Consider the following 23,027-nt stretch of genomic DNA (forward strand, 5'->3'; position numbering starts at 1 on the left):
TGCTGCTACTTCCCAGATTAAAATGCTCTCCAACCCCACTGTCAATCTTGACAACCTTATCAAACAAAATGAGGGAGTACTCCCAGATGACAGAGAACTGTCTATAGGATATTGGCACGTGGAGCAAGTGAAGAAATAATCTTTCTTAAGAAGACCCCTCACTCACCAACCTAGTTGGTGACATGCTTCATCATCGAGGTCCCATCCAGATAGCCGAGTGCCATCCGGGTGTGCTACGACACCTGACTACAGTGGAGCTGGTTTTGTTAGGGGTGAATAGTGAATTTAGATAAAAATTCGCCAGATTTAACCCAATTGAAAATAGTTTATTCTAGGGTAATTTGGACAATGATTAAAACCTAGTGAAGATACCTGGGAAGGTTAAATTGACCTATGGTATCTAATAAAAAGTGAAAAAAAATATATTTAAGGTCTACATGTTTCAACCATCAAGTCGCTATTGCTAAGGTTTTCGTCAGGACCATAAAAACGTGACCCGGGTGGTGCACACTTAGCGGGTGGTGCACACTCGCTAAGGTGCGCCCTGTCCACGGTCCCTGACTGTTGACAGGGCGCACCTTAGCGAGTGTGCACCACCCGGGTCACGAAAACCTTAGCAATAGCGACTTGATGGTTGAAACATGTAGACCTTAAATATATATTTTTTCACTTTTTATTAGATACCATAGGTCAATTTAACCTTCCCAGGTATCTTCACTAGGTTTTAATCATTGTCCAAATTACCCTAGAATAAACTATTTTCAATTGGGTTAAATCTGGCCAACTTTTATCTAAATTCACTATTCACCCCCAAAAAACCCAGCTCCGGGGGGGGCGTGGCCAGGCGCCGAACGAAATGGCCGCCTGATTCCGGAGCTCCGCCGGGACCGTTGGTGTCCTCCAATATCCATCGCTGATCCGAGCTGTGGGGCCGGCCAGTGAATGCCCCCCAGCTCCCCCAGGCCCAGTGACCCAGCGGAGCGCTTTTGCGGACGCCGGGGACCCGTGGACGGCTCGGCGCGGCGGCCGCGACTGGCGGTGGCGGCTGCGTGCCTCGCTCCCGGAGCTGCGGTGCCGCTCCTTGTGCTACCTGAGGCCCCGGCTTCGGCCTGACGCGTGAGGCACACGGAGGGGCGCCACCGAGGGAGGGCGCCGTTCATCTGCGGAGCCGAGGGGCCGCTGGCCTCCAACTGCCTGCCAACGTCCTGTGAATGCCCCTGCAGCCTCGGGGGGCCGGCGGACTGCCGCGAGTGATGCGGGACATAGAGGAGTGGTGTGCAGCGGCATGGGCCCTACTGTACGGCGCTGAGACGGGCGGCGCCAAGATCGCGGAGGTAGGCCCGGCCATCTCCCAGACTGCTGTCGCAGGAGCGAGGGAAGGAGACCAGCTGGGGCTGCTGCTGCGGGGTGACCTGTGTTGCCCGCCCGCTTGGGGCCCTCGTTCGCGGCCGTTGGGGCGGCCTGGACAATTGAGAACTGGCGGCGGGAGGCGGCTGGGGTCGCGGACCCCATAGCGGGCGCGCAGGGCTCGTGCGAAGGAGGACGGAGGGACGTTTGTCCCCAGAGGTACCGGCGGCACCATGCGACCTAAAGGGGGAGCCGCGACACAGTCCAACAAGCTGGATAACTATACGGTAGCTAGACCGGCGGCGCAGCCTGGAGGGATGGCGAAGGAGGCAGCGGGCCAGGCGGAACCCTCCCTGACGTCCATAATGGCCGCAATTCAAACCCTGGGCACCAACCTGGAGACGAAAATGGATAAGATCACGATAGAGGTGAACTTGCTCCGGGCCGACTTGGGGACCACCACCGACCGCTCTAAAACCAATGCAGCTGACATCGCAGCCCTGCAGGAATCCGAGAAGCGGCTCGCGGGGAGGGTCAACGAACTCGTGCACCAGCACAGGCTGATGGCCCTACGGCTCGACGACCAGGAAGGCCGGGCCCGGAGAAGCAACATTCGTGTGGTAGGTGTGGCGGAAGGACTTGAGGGGGACTGTATGGAGCTCTTTATTGAGGATTTGATCCTCCACCACCTTAAACCCAAGAGACTATCTAAGCTCTTCACTGTCGAGCGGGTGCATAGGGCCCGATCCCGAAACCTAAACCAGGGGCCCTCCCGCGAACAATCATTGCTAAAATATTGGATTACCGATACCGCGATGCAATTCTCCAGGCTGCTAGACAACATGGTGATTTACACTACGAGGGAGCCACGGTTCGCTTCTTCCCGGACTACACGCTCCAGGTTGAGCAGGAGAGGCGCTCCTTTCAGGGGGTGAAGGCGGCACTACGAGACCGCGGGATTCGGTACATGATGTTCTTTCCCGCCAAATTGAAGATCATAGCTGGCGGTAAATCCCTTTTCTTCACTTCGCCTGCCGCGGTGCAGGAGTGGCTCGACACGGATGTAACTTTGGGGGCCCCCCGGCGAGATGGTGCACAATGGCGAGGTGCAGGGCACTCCTCCCCGGGATCAGCGACGGGGCGAGTGGACGGAGGAGAGCAGAGCCAGCGGTCTTGGCGGTCAAGATCGAATAGTCCTCGCTGGGACACACCCAGAGACGACGCAGCGAGATGAGCCACGAACGCTCGACTGAGAAGCCATCGGACAGTAAAGTATTAAAGTTGTTGTCTGTGAGACTGGCTTGCTCCATGAGGTGCTGAGACTGCATGCCCGCGGTTGCTGAGCCGGGCTTCCTATGTAGCAGATGTACTTAGGGCCTTGGGGGCTGAGTGAACTGGGCACCACGGGCGGGCGGCCAGGAGGGGGCTGGCCCACGAACTTCCCACGTAGAGTTCCTCGGTGGGCTCTCACCGGAGTAGGGTTGGGTGACAGGCGCTCTGCTAATTGGGGCGGTGGGTAGTTTGGAGCCCACGGAGCAGGGGGCAGGGGGCAGGGAGGGGGGGTTTGTTTTGCAAGGGGGGTAGGGATGTTGAGGACAGTTGTTGTTGGGGGGGGAGTGTAAGGGTTGTCAGGTCCCGGACCGCGGGTGTTGAGTGCGCTTGTGGGGTGGGGATCAGGGAGGGGCGGGGAGTTGGGGTTCATTTATGGTCACACGAACTATGTTGTCACTCAGTCAGCCGGAACACTGGGGTGGTGGGACGAAGCACCCTGCGGAGCAAGGGCTATGGATAGCCGATGGGAGAAGAGCCTAAAAGTCCTCAGCTGGAATGTTAACGGGTTAGGAGACAGGCTTAAGCGTACTATAGTCCTACAATTTCTCAAGCGGCACCAGCCGGACGTAGTGCTACTGCAAGAAACTCATTTGATGGGTAATGTCTGCCAGGCCCTCAATAGGTATGGCTACACGTTGGCGGCACACTCTGGCTTTACCTCTGGTTCAAGGGGAGTGGGGATTCTCCTGCGTCGCTCACTGCCCTTCCATATAGATCATATCAAAACTGACCCGCAGGGCCGCTTCACGGCGGTTTCTGGACGGTGGGAGGGCCGTACACTTAACCTACTCTCTATATACATCCCGCCTGGCCTCCAGGCCCGGGCCTTCGCGGATCTGGGCGCGTTGCTCCTTTCGCTTCCCGGAGGTCAGTTGATGCTGGGGGGGACTTTAACGCCGTGGTGTCAGGAACCCGAGATAGGCAGCCCCCCCGCGACCTCCCTCGAGGGCAGGGGTGGTTGGCGGAATTTCTTGAGAACTTCGGACTCACTGACGTCTGGCGCCTGCTCCACCCTACGGACACCCAATTTACCTTCTTCTCGGGGTCGCATCACTCATTCTCCCGATTAGACTATATCCTTACCCTTCTGCACCACGATATGACAGTCCGGGAGACAGAGCTTCTGCCTAGAGGTATTTCCGACCACTCACCGGTCCGTACACACATCGTATTTGGTAATCACCGGGAGGGAGGTATAGTACCCGTAAACGCTTGGCACTTAAAACATGAGGACACCAGGAAACATGTGTCCGACTCCATCTCACAGTACATCGAAGAGAATGTGGGCTCTGTAGACTCCCCGGTCACCTTATGGGAGGCATTTAAACCCGTGATTAGAGGGGAGGCGCTCTCGGTCATATCGGCCAGACGACGGGAGCGGCGCCTGCAGGTTACTACGATCGAGGCGGAATTGGAGGTTCTGGAGGGGGAGGCGAAGGAGGGTGGGGACAGGAAAGTTAGGCACAAACTGCAGTTGAAGGCGGCGGAATATAGGGCGCTGGTTACCCAAGAGGCCCAGACGGTGGCTCAGCACAAGCTAGGCAGGCTATATGACCAGGGCGATAAAGCCGGGAAATTGATAGCCTGGCTGGAGAAAAAACAACAGGCCAGTAAGGTGGTGCCTGAAATACGCACCGAGTCTGGGAATGTAGTGACAGAACCCCGGGGAATAGTGGAACAATTTGCGAGACACTTCCAGCAGGTCTATAGGAGTGAGTCGGACCGGCCGGAGGAGGACTCCAGGGTCCTCTTAACTGACATTCGCTTGCCCTCCCTCTCGGAAGAAGATCGGGAGGCTATGGATAGCCCGATCACTGAGGCCGAACTGCAGCGTGCAATAGGGGAACTTCGCCCTGGTAAGGCTCTCGGACCCAATGGCCTCCCGATAGAGCTCTACAAACTCCGGCCTGACGTCACTAGTAAATACTTGAAACTCATGTTCGAACAGAGCAAGGAGATGGGGGTGCTGCCCCGTGATCAGCGCATCGCGACTATAGTGGCACTCCCGAAAGAGGGGAAACCCAAAGACTCCTGTGCATCATACAGGCCAATTTCGCTCCTCAACGCGGAGCCCAAAATACTGGCAAAGACGCTGGCCAACAGGCTCAAGGCGGTGCTTCCTTCGTTGGTCCATCCGGACCAATCAGGTTTCATGCCCCACCGTAACACGGCCCTCAACATTAGACGGTTACACGGCGTTCTGGGGCAGCGCCACAGACTGCAGGAAGACGCAGTGGTGGTCTCCCTAGACGCCACTATGGCCTTCGACACCTTAGAGTGGCCATACATGTTCGCAGTCCTGCACAAACTAGGATTTGGACCTCAATTCATAGCTTGGGTGTGTTTATTATACACCGAACCCCTCGCACAGGTACTGGTTAACAACAAGCTGTCTGAGGTGTTCACGCTTGCAAGAGGGACTAGGCAGGGCTGCCCCCTCTCTCCCCTTCTCTTCGCCCTCTCCCTAGAGACGCTCGCGGCCTGGATAAGGCAGGACGTCGACCTAAAAGGTATAGCATGGACGGAAGGGTGGGAGGATAGAATATCCCTCTACGCCGACGACATTCTCCTGTACCTTTGCAGGCCGCGCAGGTGGCTCATTGTGGCACTCGACATATTTGCCAGTTTCGGACGTAACTCTGGCTTCCGGATCAATTGGGCCAAATCACATCTTTACGTCTTGCGGGGTGACCCCCCGAGGCTTCCTGACACGTGCCCGATCAAGGTGGCGGAGGACGGGTTCCGGTACTTGGTAATATTCATCACTACTGACAAGACCCTGTTGTACGAGCACAACCTCAAGCCACCGTTGGTTCGGCTACAGAGGGAGGCCAAGGCCTGGCAGTGCCTGCCACTGTCTTTGTTGGGCCGGGCAGCCTTATTCAAGATGCTGGGGTTGCCACGGTTCCTCTATGCGCTACAAAACTATCCCGACTTAGTCCCCAACGCCTACTTTGTGGCGATAGAGGCTGCGCTGCACGACCTCCTCTGGGCCGGGTCGCCCCGAATCTCATTGACTAAACTCACATTGGGGTGGTACGACGGCGGCATAGCCCTCCCTGACATCCGTAAGCACTACTGGGCGGCCCATCTCACAGCGATCAATCACGGGACATACGGCGACGGGAACGACCCAGCCTTCGGTATGGATAGATGGCTGCTTCCCGGAGGGAACTATGAGAGAGCACTCTACTCTAAGCGAGGTACACATAATCTCACTGGCCCTACACTTCACTCGGTACAGATCTGGCACATTGCTCAGAGGAAGCTCGGATGGGCGGGAGTCCTAACACTGGCCACGCCACTCTGGGCATCTGAAAAACTGGGCAATCTGGGACGCACCAAGGGCTTCCGGAACTGGGACTTGATAGGCATCTCCCAAATCAGAGACATCTGGGGCCCCACGGGGATCCGCACGTTCGCCCAACTGCAAGACACATATGAGCTGGCACACACTGAATACTTTAGATACCTACAGGTGCGGCACTCCCTACAGGCCAATATTCCACCGGAAACCAAACCACCGCAAACCTCCCCGCTTGAAGATAGGTTACTGGATGGGCATCTCCCAGAACACGCTATATCCCTAACGTACAAAAAACTAATTAACAACCCCCCCGATCTGCTTCTGCCCCTTAGAGAAAAGTGGGTCGCCGATGGGCTGGAGATAGACGACGAGGAATGGCTCTATGCTTTAGCTTCCCCCAGGGAGGTCGCGATATCAGCCCGACTGCGACTGATCCAACTCAAGCTTTTACATAGAATCTATATCTCCTGCAGTAGGCTACACAAAATGGGTAGGGCGGACACAGTACTCTGTAGAAGGGGATGTGGGGGTACGGGTACCTTCTTCCACGTGTTGTGGGACTGCCCTAAGATTCAACGGTATTGGAGAAGGGTGGTACAGTGTATGGAGGAGGTATGGGAGGTGGAAATTCGCCCGGAGGCCAAGAGGTGTCTCCTTAACATATGGGAGCCAACGGACCTGCCACCGAAGGGGAGGCTCTGGGTGACGCTCGGTCAAATGGTGGCGAAAAGGAACATTGCCAGACTCTGGGGAAGCCCTACTCCACCAAAACTGTCGGACTGGCACGGCGACATGGACTGGTGTATGCTGCGAGAAAAGACTGTATATATAGCAAGAGGGTGCCCCCGGAAGTGGGGGGAAGTGTGGTCCAAATGGAATAATTTCAGGGGGGGCATTTGTGAGCCGCCTGCCGTCGAGCAGGACGGCGCAGGGGCTGTATAGGACTCCCAACGCTCTTGTTGCTCCTGGGGCTAGAAAGTGGGTGCCGTGGTCGCCCACTGGTACGGAGGTATTTATGCTGTTCGAGTGGTGACTGGTTTTTGGGGAGTTGGGGGGGGGGGTAGTTGATCGTTAGGCGCCCTGGCGCCATTGTGGTATTCTCCGCTTGTTTATTGCTGTAACACAGAGAAAATGAGTCCTGCATTATCCTTCTCTAACCTGTGAGACGCTGGCACCTTCTATCGCCGCCGTACCCCCGGGTTGACGGCACTGGGCTGTGTTAGATACGACAAAGTGCATGTGTACAATTACGCGGCTGGCCCGACGGGTTGTAGGCTAAAGCTGTGTATTGTGAAACATAACAATAAAGGTCTTTCAAAAAAAAAAAAAAACCCAGCTCCACTGTAGTCAGGTGTCGTAGCACACCCGGATGGCACTCGGCTATCTGGGTGGGACCTCGATGATGAAGCATGTCACCAACTAGGTTGGTGAGGGGTCTTCTTAAGAAAGATTATTTCTTCACTTGCTCCACGTGCCAATATCCTATAGACAGTTCTCTGTCATCTGGGAGTACTCCCTCATTTTGTTTGATATTATAGTATTAGGGGACTGGGAGTGACCCCCCTTTAATGGTCTACCATTATAAAAAAAAAACTTTCTCTCCATTTTTGTTTTGAATCTTGACAACCACCCACCTAATTTAGCAGGTATATATGGTCTCTGTAATTATCAGGGTAAATACTATCAGTCCTGAAGGCAGACACCGTTTCAATATGGTAGAAACCACTTATCAAAACCAGACCCCCCTGGTTTGCCATTCGCTAACAAAATCTTCATGGTTAATGTGCCAAAACTTGGTACAAGGCAGGAGCATGAAGGAGTAAACTCCTTGATCAATACATCGATCCATTGGATCTGCCATGTTAGGGGCTGTTGTTCGATAATTCAAGATTACATCATCAGGGCACACTGATGCATATCACTAGGCCAACTATTGGAGTGCATCAAGTTGACATTAAAAGCGCAAGATCTGGCCACAAACCGCCTTGCCCTAGAATTCCGAACCTGTTCCCCTGACTCTTCCTCTATCCAATTCAGCCATTCTATCCCCCACATGTTAACTCCGCCTTTACCATCGGATGGAAGACCTAGTGGTCCCACTTTAGAACTCAATGACTGACATTTGGAGGATGCCTACCGGCTTCCCAAACCATATCCTTCCCCTTTTTGCTCTGGAGATATTAGCTCCAGTGTCTCGTTGCAGCAGAGAATGCCTAACTCAAATGTGGATGGCCCCCAACTAGAAGTAGGCGTAAGCAGCACTGCCAGTAATTCTAATAGGTCGGAGGGTACGCCTTGCCCCGCGGACATCCAAACACTCAAAGTACTTGTGAAAGGTCTAACATCCATAGCTATAGTCTCCGGGAACGTTGCCGGCTTAAAACAAAAACTCGAGGTCCATGACTGGCACAGCTATATAGACAATGTTGCTATCCCATCCCAGAGAGGAAGACCATCAGGGGGCCTTGTAATATGGATTAAAATCATACTGGGAATGTGGTTTAATGATTTTATAAAAGATTCACCAGATTTATTGGCAGTAAACTTAGATATAGATACTCATAACACTGAAAAACTGTATCTATTCAACATTTATAACAGGCCAACCAGTCAAAATCTCAATACTGAGATTATCGATGTACTAGGCAGTTCCTTGGACCTTGTAGACCCCAGTGATACTGTGATTGTATGTGGGGATTTTAATTGTGCCTACAAGCCATTAAATGGCCTAGAAAGTTTAACAGAGGAAGATGATATGGCTATGGGGTTGCCTCAGCTAGAGGTTAGGTCATCAAAACCTTTCACCAATGCTGCATTACAGATATTGCAGATTACAATTGAACACCACCTAAGGGCATGTAATGGAAGGGTGATTACTGAAGGGGATGAAAAAACCTCTCTTAACACATTTATGCGTGGTAGCTCGCAATCGAGAATAGATTATGTAATGCACAGTATACATAGTTGGAACAGGATTATGAGTTTCAGAGTAGAGGAGAGGGAGGATAGCGACCACCGGCCACTTTGCTTGGAAGTAATAGGTCAGACAACAAGGGGCGATCTACTCGAAACCTGCATGCAAAAAATGCATTCCCCAAATAGGGAATAACCGTAGATCTATCAAGTGGCCTAGGGTCACAGGTGACATAAAGTTAATGACAAGCATCTACAATACTTTCGCAGAGATAGTGGGTCCACAAGTAGAGGTAAGTGGCACAGTTGTAACATCAATACATACTCTCCTAGTCACTAAGTTAGAGCCCCTTTTTACTAAAAAATAAAATGAAGCCCAATACTATGATGGGCTCAAAAATAAATCCATGTTATACACCAGAGTGCAGAAGAACCAAGAAAATTCTAATTGAAAACCTAACGCAGGGAAATGCAGATTTAATAAGGAGGGCTAGAGACACCCACAGGAGAACACTGGCAAATGCCAGGAAGAATTGGGAAGAAAACAGTTAGTTGCATCTCCTACAGGCAGCAGAGTCCATGAAAATAATCACCGGCAGGGGAAATAACCAAGTGGTGAGAACAGAGCATTACTTGGACCCAGCAGTTTGGATTGATCACTTCACTAAACTATATTCCAACTTTCGTCCCACTGTATCTGAAAACGGCAAGCCTGCAAGAACGAGGTAGATAGAGTAGTGATCACTTTTGCAATGAGACGAAACAGAAATGTACCGGTACTGGACAGACTCCCCGGAGACCTATTCAAACACGATAAAGAGGTTTGGGTCCAGTATGTTAACTCACTTAGAAATGCAATAGCATCAGGCGCACCAATACCGGCAATGCGGAAAGGGGCTGAAATTGTCCCTATCCACAAAAAAGGTAGCAAACAGCAACCCGAAAATTACAGGCCAATCAACCTGATAGATGTGCTACAGAACATCTATGCCAGACAACTATTGAATAGGCTCAACGATTGGATAGAAACAAACAATGTAATGTCCCCGTATCAGGCAGTATTTACACCATGTACAAGCACAGTGGACCAAGTCTTTAAATTCTTATGTATCATCTGGAAGTAAGTCATAGTAAAGGGGGACCACATCTACTTAGCATTTGTAGATTTGAGGGTGGCTTTCAACCTCGCACCTAGATGCTTAGGGGCCCATTAGCATGTCGGGCGAGTTGCCACCGCCCGCATGGAAGTGGCGATCTGCCCGACATTTGTGCCCGCCCACATGCTAATTCCCCCCCGCCATATTACTATGGCGGGGGGACCCTGGCGGACGGGAAGACCGTCCGCCGGTTTTCCGCCTATAGGCAATCCACCCGATTGCCTACCGGGCGGAAAAGCTGTTAATATGGTGGCGGTGTCTGGTAGACACCGCCATCCATATTAGTATGCAGGCGGGGACATGCCTTTCCTTGGCGGCAACGCCGCCACGGAAAGGCATGCGGTCTTCGACATTGGGGGCCTGTAGCGGGCCCCCAGGGATTCTGGGGGGTGGGGGGTGCACATGGGTGGTACCTATGGTACCCCCTGCATTTCAATGTACAACGTGGCAGGCACTGCGCGGTGCCTGTCACGTTGTGCATTGAAAGGCACAACTTGCTATTGTGGCATTGCGGTGGGCACAATGTTACAAATGCAGGATGCGCCCACCAGTGTGTTGGTCGCATCCTAATTGTGGGTGCAGCACCGCCGCAAGCATTGCGGGCAGTCCCGTTTCCCAGGGGTATGGCGGATGGACAAAGTCCACCCGCCATTCTAATGACCCCCTTAGTGTGGGTTAACCCAGATAAAAAGGCTGCACAGTGGTAATTATGCGAGAGTTCGCTGCAGCGTGAACGGGGAACTCACAAGTGAGACAGGAATGTGTACTTGCTACCACCCTGTTCTCACTTTATATCAATGACGTTGTAAACCATCTACAAAAAACTGAAACCGGACAACAGGAATTTGATTCCAGAGCTGCTGTTTGCATATGATACTATCCTAATCTCGCAAACCCCAAAGGGTTTACAAAATTTGATGGATGATTTTAATGGATATTGCCATACAAAAGGCCTTGAAATGAACACTAGTAAAACCAAGTATATGGTTATAAACCCACACAAGGGCTTCAGAAACAATTTTAAGTTGAATAATCGGAAAATAGAACAAGCGCCCAATTTGACATACTTGGGTATACTACTGGACTCCAAATTAGCATGGAAGCACAAGATAAATCATTCAGCCTTATGGCTTGCACAGGGGGCGGGGGCTGTTCTCAAGAAGTACATTTCGTCCGTAAGCAAACCTGTGACACCAGCCCTTGACCTATATAATTGTAAGGGCCAGATGGCAGCACTGTAAGGATCAGAGCTTTGGGGCATTAGTGACATTAAGCAACTAATAATTGTGGAAAATAAGTTTGCGAGAAGGTTAATGGGGATGTCCTCATCTACAGCACTTATCCCAATGTTCCACAATTTAAATCTGAGGTGCATAGGTAATATTGCAACACTACGACCATTGCTATATTGGATACGCTTGTGGACAACACCGGAATTAGTGGTGTAAAAAGAAGGTGTAAGTGAACTGTTGGCTATTGACATGTCTCACCTTCCCATGGCCAAGATCTGTAAAGAAATGGCTCATAGAGCTAGGTTTCAGTTCATATTGGATAGAGCCACATAGCCTAACATCCAGTTGTAAAGACGCACTAAAGAGAACATATTGGCTACATACCCTGAATGCACTTCACTGCGACCCAAAACAGGGAAGATTAACAACTCAGGGCCCGATTCACAGAACTAATTTAAGACAAAATCCTAGAGTTACTACCATTTTGGTATTCACAGAAGGCACTTACTCATTTCGGTATTCACAGAAGTTAGAAGTCCTAACTTTAGGACTCCTAAATGCCTTCTGTGAATACCGAAAGTCTTAAGGGTAGGATTTTTTCTCAGTTTAGGAGTAGTAAAGTTAGGAGTCCTAACTTTATTACTCCTAAACTGAAACAAATCCTAACTTTAAGACTTTCGGTATTCACAGAAGGCATTTAGGAGTCCTAAAGTTACGAGTGCTAACTTTACTACTACTAAACTGAGAAAAATCCCAACTTTAAGACTTTCTGTATTCACACAAGGCATTTAGGAGTCCTAAAGTTTGAAGTCCTAACTTTACTACTCCTAAATTGAGAAAAATCCTAACTTTAAGACTTTCGGTATTCACAGAAGGCATTTAGTAGTCCTAAAGTTAGGACTCCTAACTTCTGTGAATACCGAAATGACTAAGTGCCTTCTGTGAATACCAAAATGAGTAAGTGCCTTCTGTGAATATCAAAATGGTAGTAAGTTTAGCATTTTGTCTTAAGTTAGTTCTGTGACTCAGGCCCTCAATTCCTATCTATGAAACCAAATTCCAGCTTTGAAGAATTTCTCGATAGTATACAACCATATTTAACAAGAACTCTGTATCTGAGACTAAGGTATAACTTCTTACAGACTAAGAGCCATACAGCAAAGTGGGGGGTAAAGGGAGACTGTTCCTGCACTTTATGCACCACATGCACTTTAAAGCCCACAGAAAACACAGCCCATATCCTATTCCTCTGCCCGGTATATGATAGGGCAAGGAGGAAATGGATTCGACCGCTGTGCAACCCACTGGGATTTAGGAGCCTCCAAGAGGCACTGAGGGTATTACCAACTAGCACTGCACCGCACATAATATTTGCCCTCTCCAGATATCTGTTTGCAGTGGGACTATTAAGGAACAAAGTGGGCCTAAAGTTGTGATGTTGTAATGACTATTGGAGGAGCACTGTGAATTGAATGAAATAATCAGCTTTTCCCTTTTTTTTTTTACTGTATTATACTAAGTTTTAGCAAAATTTTGAAAGAGAAGTCGTTGGGTTGGATGTAATGGAATGTCTAGTGGCCTGTTAAAATTTTTTTGTACTAAGTATTATTTTATTGTACATTTTTATACACATTGCTTGATGCATTTTATATTGTGTTATGAATGTTGGTATCACTACGAAACTTTTATGGCCCTTGGCCGAAATAAAGTATTTACAATGTTCCGCTTTCATCTATTAAGGATTATAGACAGATAGAAGTCAGCGCCTTGAGACTATCACGAGTAGCTGCGCTTTACAAATCCCTGATAGATTGATTGATTGATTGATAGATAGATTGATTGATTGATTGATTGATTGATTGATTGATTGATTGATACAAATGGGAGATAATGGAGAATAGGCAGTTAGACATCCACGGACATTCACAGCAAAGATGAAGATCAGAGGCAGCTGAGGCAAAAGATCTTCTCTCCGCCTGGCACAATCACGGGTTCATGAAGGCACAAGTAGCTTGTGTGAGCATCCATGGCAGGCACTGGCAACTGGTGTGAGGCATCCAGCTGTCTTGAAGAAGCACTTGTGTATGAGCCTTGCAGAAATCTTTGAGCTCAGCGGACGGTGGAAAAAAGACCACAGTTGACAAACAGGCAGACTAGAAGTGTGGTTCCTTTAAAGGGACATCTCAAGAAGTCTTCTCCAGTGGAAGGTGCTGTGGGACAGAGTACAGGAAAGGTCAGCCTTGGACAAGTGGTAATGTGAGTTCTTCCTTTAAAAGGCCTGTCTCCAGTTGTGTGCAGGGAAAGTGCAATATAGAAAGATAATAACAGGTTTAGGTCAGTTGCTAAGGTGGCATTACCTAAGTCATGGTAGCGGGCGCTTTGTGTGCTAGGCAGGCTTGTGCTACAGTCATTCTATATTTGGAGCTAATACCAGTATTTATTGAAGGAGCTGGAAGTGCCATGGGAAATGTTCAAAACATGTTTCTTGACTCTCTGAGGGATGGGGGATGTCTTTTTTAGAAGCCACATGAAGAGGGTGTCACCGGAGTCCAGGTGGGACATTACCACATTACATTACGTTCTTCTGAGGCACGTGTAAGTGGTGAAGAGAGTGGAACATGTTTTTAGACCCTGTGGTTGTTTTGGAGCCAGACGGTTAAAATTATGAGATGGTTGAAATGTGCCCAAGCTCACGATTTTATCGTTGATTCTTTAAGGTGCAGACAGTTTTGGTGAAACTAGTACTGAGAGTGCTGACAGACAACACTGGTATGTATTGCTGGACACCTCCTGTAGGCTTAGCTGCAGAGTTGCAGTATTAGCATGCCCACACAGCATCTTCTTCCTAGTATGGCATATGCTGTCGTGTTTGATGAAGTGGGCCAGCAGATCGCTGGAGCAGTTTGAAAGGACCAATGAGACTGACAATTCCTTGTAAATAGCCCTCTTGTGATGATCATCAATTGCATCCCAGGACTCGCACCTGCTGTTCAGTGCTCCATTCCTCTCTAGATAGATTTGTGCTATACAAATACCTCTGTGTACATTGAAATGTCGGGCTCATTTTAATTTTGTTTTGAAATGAGTCTAGTTTAACTATGAGTGCCATTTTCAAGGACACGGCAAACCAGTTAGAGTCTTTGCTAGTCGTAACTTACATTTTGCCAGCAAGCATTGTGAAAATCAACAACTTTGTACTTCACAAAGTTTCAGAAGTTTTGTAACTATTGCTTCAGGAAAAAGTTTCTCCTAAATGGTAACCTTCTCCAAAACCAACTTTTACAGTAGTTTGCTGATATTTTTCATACCAATATAAACTTTCCAAAGTTTGTGAAAGATACTAAACTTGCAAAGTGTTGATGAAAACTTTACAAAATGTGTAGTGTGAGCGTTCCTTGTAATCACTTTAAGTAAGGTTCCTACAAATGTTGGTAATTGATTAGGTTGTGTCCAGGGACAATAGGACCCAGATGGCTGTATGTTCAAGTTGTGTATGAGCACTTGCATGAGCTATAGGAATATAATTGGGCTGAGGCGCTCAGTGTCCAGATCATAAGTTGAGGTGAAGCTGGACCTGCAGGGTCATCAATTTTGTAACACAAAAAAGACATTAAGCTCTTGGAGATCTGAAGAGAAGTAACCAGGTCATATTGCGCATCTTGAAGGATGGTTTCTACTTTGGTGCAAGTCTGAAAGTGTTCATTATCATGCTTTTGTCTTTGGATATGAACATTTTACTTCTATGGTAGCAGCGGATTTGGGATATCTTACATGTTTTCTGTGCATTTAGCCTTCCTTTTTATTTGGAGCAGATCATGTGAAGACCGCTGAAAGAGTGTTCTCATGTCTGTGTGCGCGTTATGGAGGCTTGAGGGGGCGGCTATTTGGATGATGCCCGTTACTATACATTCAGTGTGGGTGAGGATCAGTGTCTGTGGAGATTTTGGGAGGGGGGGGGTGTAGTGAGAAAGTCATGTGATCTGTAGATCTTAAGTCAATGGCAGTATTGTTGTATCCTTTGAGGCCGTTCCTGCTTATACTGTCCTCTCATTCAAATTGGTGCAGAGCTACCCTTAGAGACATTTGATCTAATTAGGGTGTATTTTGATTTTGTATGTTTTGGAGTAATAGTAAAGCAGATTATGAGGTTGCTTACAACTGAACAGGACAATTGCTCAATGAGGATCAGGTTGTGAAGGGTTTTGATGATTCTTTGTTGGAAGGTGTAGGAATGGTCAACAGTGTAGATGTTCATCTTAACCATGAAGAATTCCCACTACAAGGCAAGATTTGCCGTAAGCATTCATACAGACAAGGTGACCAAAGAAAAGGAAAAGCAATCACTATCCGGCTGCTCTTTCGCATGCTCATTCAAGGTCAAAGTTTCTAGATTACCTTTGGCTTTCCATTCATTTGTTATCTCATTTGTGTAACTCAGGTTTTTGTTTTGCAATTTATTTTCTTTGGTGTCCACCTCCTAACCTACAAGACTAGCTTGTGCATGCACCTACTCTATATAAAGTGTTGATAATGACTTCTCTTATCTATAAATTACCAGGAGCCTAAAATAATTTTGCATAGATATCTCTTTTGGCACTCTTGACATTTCCCAAGACATAGACACCGGGTTCGTGTCCGGAGCAAAGCAGAGTTGTCCCCTTGAATGTGAAAAACAGTAGAGTATACATTGAAGGTGATAATGATGTCATGGTTTCACTAACCAATCAGGGCTTCGCACATCACAGTGCATGATACCGGTCTTTGTCCAAAGAACTCTCATAGGGATACCAAATTTCATCAGTAGCATGAGACTTCCGCTGCAGCCTATGTCAGTTTTTAACAGAAGTTAATATATCAGTCTATAGTAATGTGGGTAAGAGTGCAGGAGTAACTCTCAACTTACTTTATGCTCCTAAGTGAAAGGCTGCATAAGTTAGATGGCTACTCATGATCAAAAGTTTATCTGGATTATTTGAAACCTAATCCGTGTTTGTTAAGACAACTTTAAAAAAACAACTAGTTTTCAGTACTTGAATTTAAAGGCAATTTCTTGAATTGTATCTCTAATATCCCACACCAACAAATGTCCTTCTGCTACCACCTTAAGTCAATGAAATCAACTGCATATTACCCTTCCTTTGTATGAATAGTTTGTTCCCTGTTTTAACAAGCTCTGGAAAAGCCAAAGAGTATGGGTTTAATATGATAAATGGATGCAGAGTGAGCACATTAACACCAGGAAAATAAAATAAAAGGCAGTTTGTATTAAAGGTTCCCTATGATTTTGATAGAGCGCTTACAGCACTCTAAATTGTATTTTGTCGTTTTCAGTGCTTCATGATTATTAAGATGCATTTATTTACGTTATAGTAGCACTGAAATGTAGTGTGCACATTTAAGTAGGATTTTACATGTATTAGCGACACTTATATTTCCTGTATGTGTAATGCGCAGGATGAAATTATACTCGTGCCGTGCATACTGAATTTAGTTTAAGTTGCCAGAATTGTAGGCCCAAACTGTAAGCTGTTTTGAGTTTCGTTTCTCCTTGGTTGCTCAAGAATTAATTAAATGAATTCTTTTGTGCTCGAAGACAGTGTGTTCTCATCCTACTGCAGGTGCAGGAATTTGGCCTCGTTATTCTTAGATTCAAGGAGATACCCGGAATCTGTCTGAAGAAGTCTGGAAGGCGAGAAAGGAGGACTCCTTTCGTGACTGGCCTATCTGAAACCCAAGGCCACTGGAAGACGAAGAAAAATGTTTTAAAGCTCCTGTGGAAAGCTACTGAAAACGCTGCAATTGAAAAAGTTCACCATATGACGTATTGTGGTTTGAACATTGCCTTTTTGTATGATGCGCAGCAGGGACAGATTCGAGGGACTTCTGCTGATTTTCGGAGGAGAAGGAGCATCTTAGAGTGAGCTCCATAGCTTTAAGCTATCAGACCCATTTGATGTGAATACTTCTTAGGAAGTCACCACGTGCTGACACCTTTGGGATATGACAAAAGAGAGATTGGTAGGACCCTCATTTAGAGCAGTGTAGGAAAAGAGATTTTTGTTTTTGTTTTCCTCCCAGGTGAAAAGAGAATTGGACTCAGCTTCTATTCTGTGCTGTATTCTGATTTTGGAGTTCATCACTTTATGCCTTCTATGCCGAATGAATTATATTCGTAGACTCGGCTCTGTATTAATTTTTGTGTATCTATATACTCCGATACTGAGGTGTATATATATATATATTCAATTATTTTTGGCCTAATATTGAAATTCAGAGTCTGTGGTCCTTTAGAGTATGACTAAATTGAAAGCATAACCTTGAATTGTTTTACTCCCCTCCACCACTTTTAGCAAGCAAATAAAAGACCATCAGTCTTACTTTTAGTAGAGAAAGCAGGGAATATAATTTGGCATCATCAAATGGTAGCAGAGGATGGTTTGCTTCTCAAAGTGAGGGGAGAAAAGAGAAATTAGAGTAGGATCGGAAGAATAATAGAGCTTTGGATGGAGTAGAAGACGGCGAAGTTGATGGAGGTTGGCGGACGTTGATGGTGCGGCGGCAACAGTGGTAGCGCGAGTATGAATTTGTGTGGTGTGATAGATTGCGGTGATGAATTATTTGTGTGATGTCTTGCGAAGTTGGGATGCAAGTTGAGTGATTGTGGGTTTATCGGTTGACTGGTCCAGACACGTGCGGATCAGGAAGTTTGGTTAGCCTACTCAAGAGAAGTCCAAGATCCTGGGATAGTTTTGTATTTGTAATCGTCTGATCAATATTGTGGGTGTCGTGAAGCGCTATCGACGATTCACTTATGATAGGGAACTTTGTGGGAATGCAGTAGTACGTCGCGGTAGAAAGCCTCAGGTACCGGGGTGGACTACGGCGATTGAGTGATCAATGCAGGTTGGGGTTCACAGCAGACGAATGATCTTGTAAAAGTGTTCTATCGATCTTTTAGTGGACGGACACTTACTTGTTTTATGTAACTGTAAGTTATTGTGACTGTGTTAGGAGCAGTCACTTGGTTTAATAACTTTTGGATATACAGTTACTTGTGGTGCGAATGTGTGAGCGAGTGTACGAGGTAAAATTGTAAAGGAGGGTGAGTCACAGCAAGGAGTGAGCAGGGACGTCAGTGTGAGCCATGCTGGGATTGGTTGGTTGGTGTAACGCCTCACTGGGAGTGGTGGAAGTTCATCCGAAGTCGAATATTGAAACTTGGGTTGCAAATAATTGATTTTCATGATTAGATGTTTTAAGGTGTTGCAAGATTTGTGTAGAGGCGACACAGGGGGGTTGACTCGAGTAGGAGAAGAAGCTCCGCCAGAGGACACCCCGGCATATTATATGGCAACAAATGTAGGACTACATACTATAGTATGGCTTCAAAATTGACATAAAATTACAGAGAAAGAGGGAGAATTGGCTTTCCCTCATAATGGGTCATTTCATATGGAGGTGCTGTATCAGCTGAAGGGAGTGATGGCTTCTCTGAAACCTCAGCCTAGACCAACACAATTTGAGGCATTAGATGCATGGATGAGAGCAGCAATAGCGAAGAGAAGAGAAGCTTCACAGGGGAGAATGAAGAAAACAATGAAGGCATATCAGGATCCTAGATGGGATGCACAGTTGAAGAGATGGAGAGTAGACACCATAGAGGAAGAACGATTGTATTCATTCAGTCTGTTAGAAGGAGGGTGTGGAGGAAAAAGTAAGACAGAAGAGGAAAGTGATACAGATAACAGTTTTCTTGATAGACTGCTAGCAGGACGTCCTCCACCTTGTGATTCTAGGTCGGAGCAGGAGCAGACACAGCGAACAGAGGAAAAGTCAGGATTGGGACGAATGGGTTCAGAGGATCAGACCACCTGAGTAAGAGGGAGGATTTCAGTGGAAGCATGAATTGCAGGAGGGTCCGGAGGGATAGGGTGCGCATATCATGAGCCAAATGAAACTGCGTGTAACATGCGGTTACCAGAAGCTCTTTCAATACCCGTTACTATTGGACTGGTGGTTTCAATATATAAACCCAGAGAGAGAAAGTGTGGAAGTCAACAGCATATAGGAGAAGAGGAAGAGACTATATCTGGAGGAAGCCTTACAATGAGTGGAACGGGCATGGCTCAGATACCAGTGGAAGCTCGTACTCCACTGCCAGCTACAGCTGATCCACCAGGAATGGACAGTGTGTCAGAACGAGGGCGAACAGGAGCTTTGGCAAATTCTCGGTCAGACATCAGAATGTGGGTTCCGCCGGTGAGGGAGTCAATGATACAGAGAGATGAAATGGACATGAAAGGTGAAGCAGCTAGGGTACTGTTTGGGCCACAAGTTGTGTGTGCAGGTAATCATTGGAGAAGTCGAAGTGTTGAGAGAGAAAATAGCCCGGTTGGGAGAATGGAGGAAAGTGGGGGTCCAAGGAGAACACACAGTTGTGACAGGGGGAATTGGGAAGTGAAAGGGATCGGAAGGTGTTACAGGTTGCAATAAAGGCACCATTGTTAGATGTAGTGAGATTAAAAGCAGAAGTAGATGAGCTGAATGAAGGAAATCTGCCATTGGACAGAATGACTACATACGACCCAAGCAAGCTGCTATTTGTAGCTAAGGATGTTACCAGAAAGGCAAAGCGAGCTCATGATGCATTGTCACAGCTGGCACGAAGGTATGAGGTGGATCTGACAAAGACCAAAATGATGCAGGGACTCTGCAGATTGAATTATACCGATAAGGAATTGGAAGAGAAGCGAACAACAGGATTAAAAGCACAAATTAGAGAACTGGTGGGAGGGATGTGAGGGTGGAAAGAATTAGACAGATTGGAAGAAAGGTGGGCCAAAAAGAAAATCGCCAAGAAAGGGATAGGAGATACTCTGCCTCCGGGTGGAGGGATGGGAACAACAGGACATTTCCCTCTGAGAGAAGTACAAAATGGAGGGTATGTACATGTGCCATGGAGTAGGGGTGATTTGGCAGCATTCACTAATCTTTTTCCTCGGTTCAGGGAAAAACCTGCCGACTGGTATAAACAATTAGATCGGTTTGTCAAGATTTCAAAGGTGTTATGGATTGATTTGAATACCTTGTTTGATATAGTAGTTCCAGGTGATTTGCGGATTGCATGTAAAGTCGCCATTGATTGGCCAGATGCAGAACCAGCTAGAGATTCGGTGAATCATGGTCCTTCACCTGGGGTAATGAAGAATTACGAGCAAGTGATTACCTTGTTACAATCCAAGGTAGCGCCTCAAACTGTTGATTGGCTTAAAATCAATCGTACTACTCAAGATCCTAAAGAGTCGGTACATGACTATTATGAGTGACTGTTAGTGGCTTTTAAACCACATAGTGGATTGGACACACTTGAGCAGAAGTATATGGGACAAATTGCCTCAAAGTTTGAGCTGGGACTAAAATCTGATATTAGCTTGATGATACAGACACACTTGATATGTTGGCAGAATAAGTCAATTGACACAATTCTGCGTTATGCAAAATACTGTAGTGATCAGGTGGAATCGGCACAAAAGAAAGTGAAAGATAAGTTGATGTTGGTGCTGCTGAGGAATGCCGAAAAAGACTCGATCTGATGCAAGGAGTTGGAGGAGCGATGGGTCGAGGTAGAGGAAGTGGCAGAGGAACGGGTCAACAAATGATAATCCAACCTGGACAGGGAAGAGGAAGGGGAATGGATGCAGGTACAGGAGGTGATTGGGTAGCGAATCAAAAGAAGGTCACTGCTTGTCATTTTTGTCACAAAATCGGGCATTGGAAGCATGAGTGTAGGAGGGGTGGGTGCAGAGTCCTCCCAGCAGTGCCCAGACGCAGGAGGGGTGGGTGCAGAGTCCTCCCAGCAGTGCCCTGAGACAGGAGGGGTGGGTGCAGAGTCCTCCCAGCAGTGCCCTGAGACAGGAGGGGTGGGTGCAGAGTCCTCCCAGCAGTGCCCTGAGACAGGAGGGGTGGGTGCAGAGTCCTCCCAGCAGTGCCCTGAGACAGGAGGGGTGGGTGCCCATCACTCCCAGCAGTGCCCATGGAACGCAAAGGGTGGAGTAGTCACAGATACCATGCCCACAAATGTCAGTCAGGTGCACAAAGACCCTGCAGTACATGTACCACATGTGTGCGAGGCTGGGAGTATACGCATGCATAGCACAGAAAAGAAAACATGTACACATGAAGTCATGTCAATAGGCCACATACACAAGTACAATGACTACCAAGGATGCCACGAATGATGCAGGTGGAGACATCGCTCAGCATGCATGTGCAAAGGTGAAGGACTACATCACACACCCAGCTAATGGACACACAGCTCTGTGCCAAAGTCAGGGGACACCCTGCAGGGAAGAAGTCAGGGTACACAGAGGAAGGAATACACCTTGGGACAATTGCAACATGCAGCAACTGCTTACATGAATGGAGAAAGGTAGCTAACACCGTGTGATGGCACACAGATCCCAGGGTCCCCCCTATGAGCAGCACACTACTACATTTCCCACACACCCAACACATGACCAACACCCACAACCATGTAGCAGCCCCACCAACAGCAATGCCAGCAATGCAGGAGTGTTCCAAGGGCAAAAAATAAATAGCTTTATTCAGCATGAGCAAAAAACTAGTATGACGTAAGTCCAATATTTACAAAGGCCATAGGGCAGTCCAGGAGTCCCAGCTGGATGGGGGACACAGTGGGATGCGTGTCCCCTAGCTTGCCTGCACAGTTACAATCCGTTGTCTTCCACAGGGGTGAGGGCATCATGTGGGGGGGAAGAAACAGGCACCGCAGGGACAGGAGGGTGAAGGGTAGGCGTCGTGGGTGCAGGGATGGAGGACTCCACCACAGGGAGTGGGGCAGGGCCAAAGGCGGAGGCCAGGATCTCGCTGCACACCTTAGCAAGGTCCTCCAGGGACTCCCCTGCACCCGAAGGAACCACAGGCCCCAAGGAGGGGGGGGGGTCAGAGGGATGGGTCGCAGCGCCACTGGGGGAGGGTGTGGACAGGGGGGGGACTCAAGCACCCTGACCGGGGACCTCCTTGACCGCTTGCGGGGTGGTGTCACTGTGGGGCTCAGGGACAGAGCGGCCATGAAGGAGTCTTTGGGGAGATGTGGCCAGGAGAGCTGAGGGGAGGGGATTTGGAGGGAGTGGATAGGGTGGAATGCGGACTCCCACTCTGGCTGCGTGTCACACGTTTGCCCCCCGACCCAGTGGGTGTGCCTACTGCACCCTGTGTGTGCATGTCAGAAGGTGTGCGGCGGACCTTCCCTGCTGGTGTGGTGCCTGTGTCTGTTGTGGTGGGTGCATGCTTACATCTGGGTGTATGTGGGACAGGCATGGGAGTGGGAATTGTGGAAGGAGCAGGGGTAGGGGGTGGGACGTAGCGCTGCAGGAGACCCACTGCTGCAGTCAGTGTGGAGTCTATGGACCTCAGCAAGTTGCGTTGGTCAGCCTACGATGAATGAATGCCCTCCAAGTATGCCTCCATGTTGTTGAGGACCTGGCTGTGGCCATGGAGGACATTAAGGATCGCAGTCTGACCAATCTGCAACTGCCGCTGGATGTCCACAGACTCAGCATTGGCGGCAGCAGTGGAGACAGGGGCAGGGGGTGCGGTGCCTGGCAGGAAGGAGACATGTGGTGACCGAGCACGTTGGGAAGGGACACGAGCACGTGGGAGGCGGCTGATGCCAATGGAGGGGGCGGTGCCAGATGTAGGGCTGCTGTCAGATGGTGG

This window comes from Triturus cristatus, chromosome 7 (assembly GCF_964204655.1).
Source record: "Triturus cristatus chromosome 7, aTriCri1.1, whole genome shotgun sequence".
NCBI classification, from domain to species: Eukaryota; Metazoa; Chordata; class Amphibia; order Caudata; family Salamandridae; genus Triturus; species Triturus cristatus.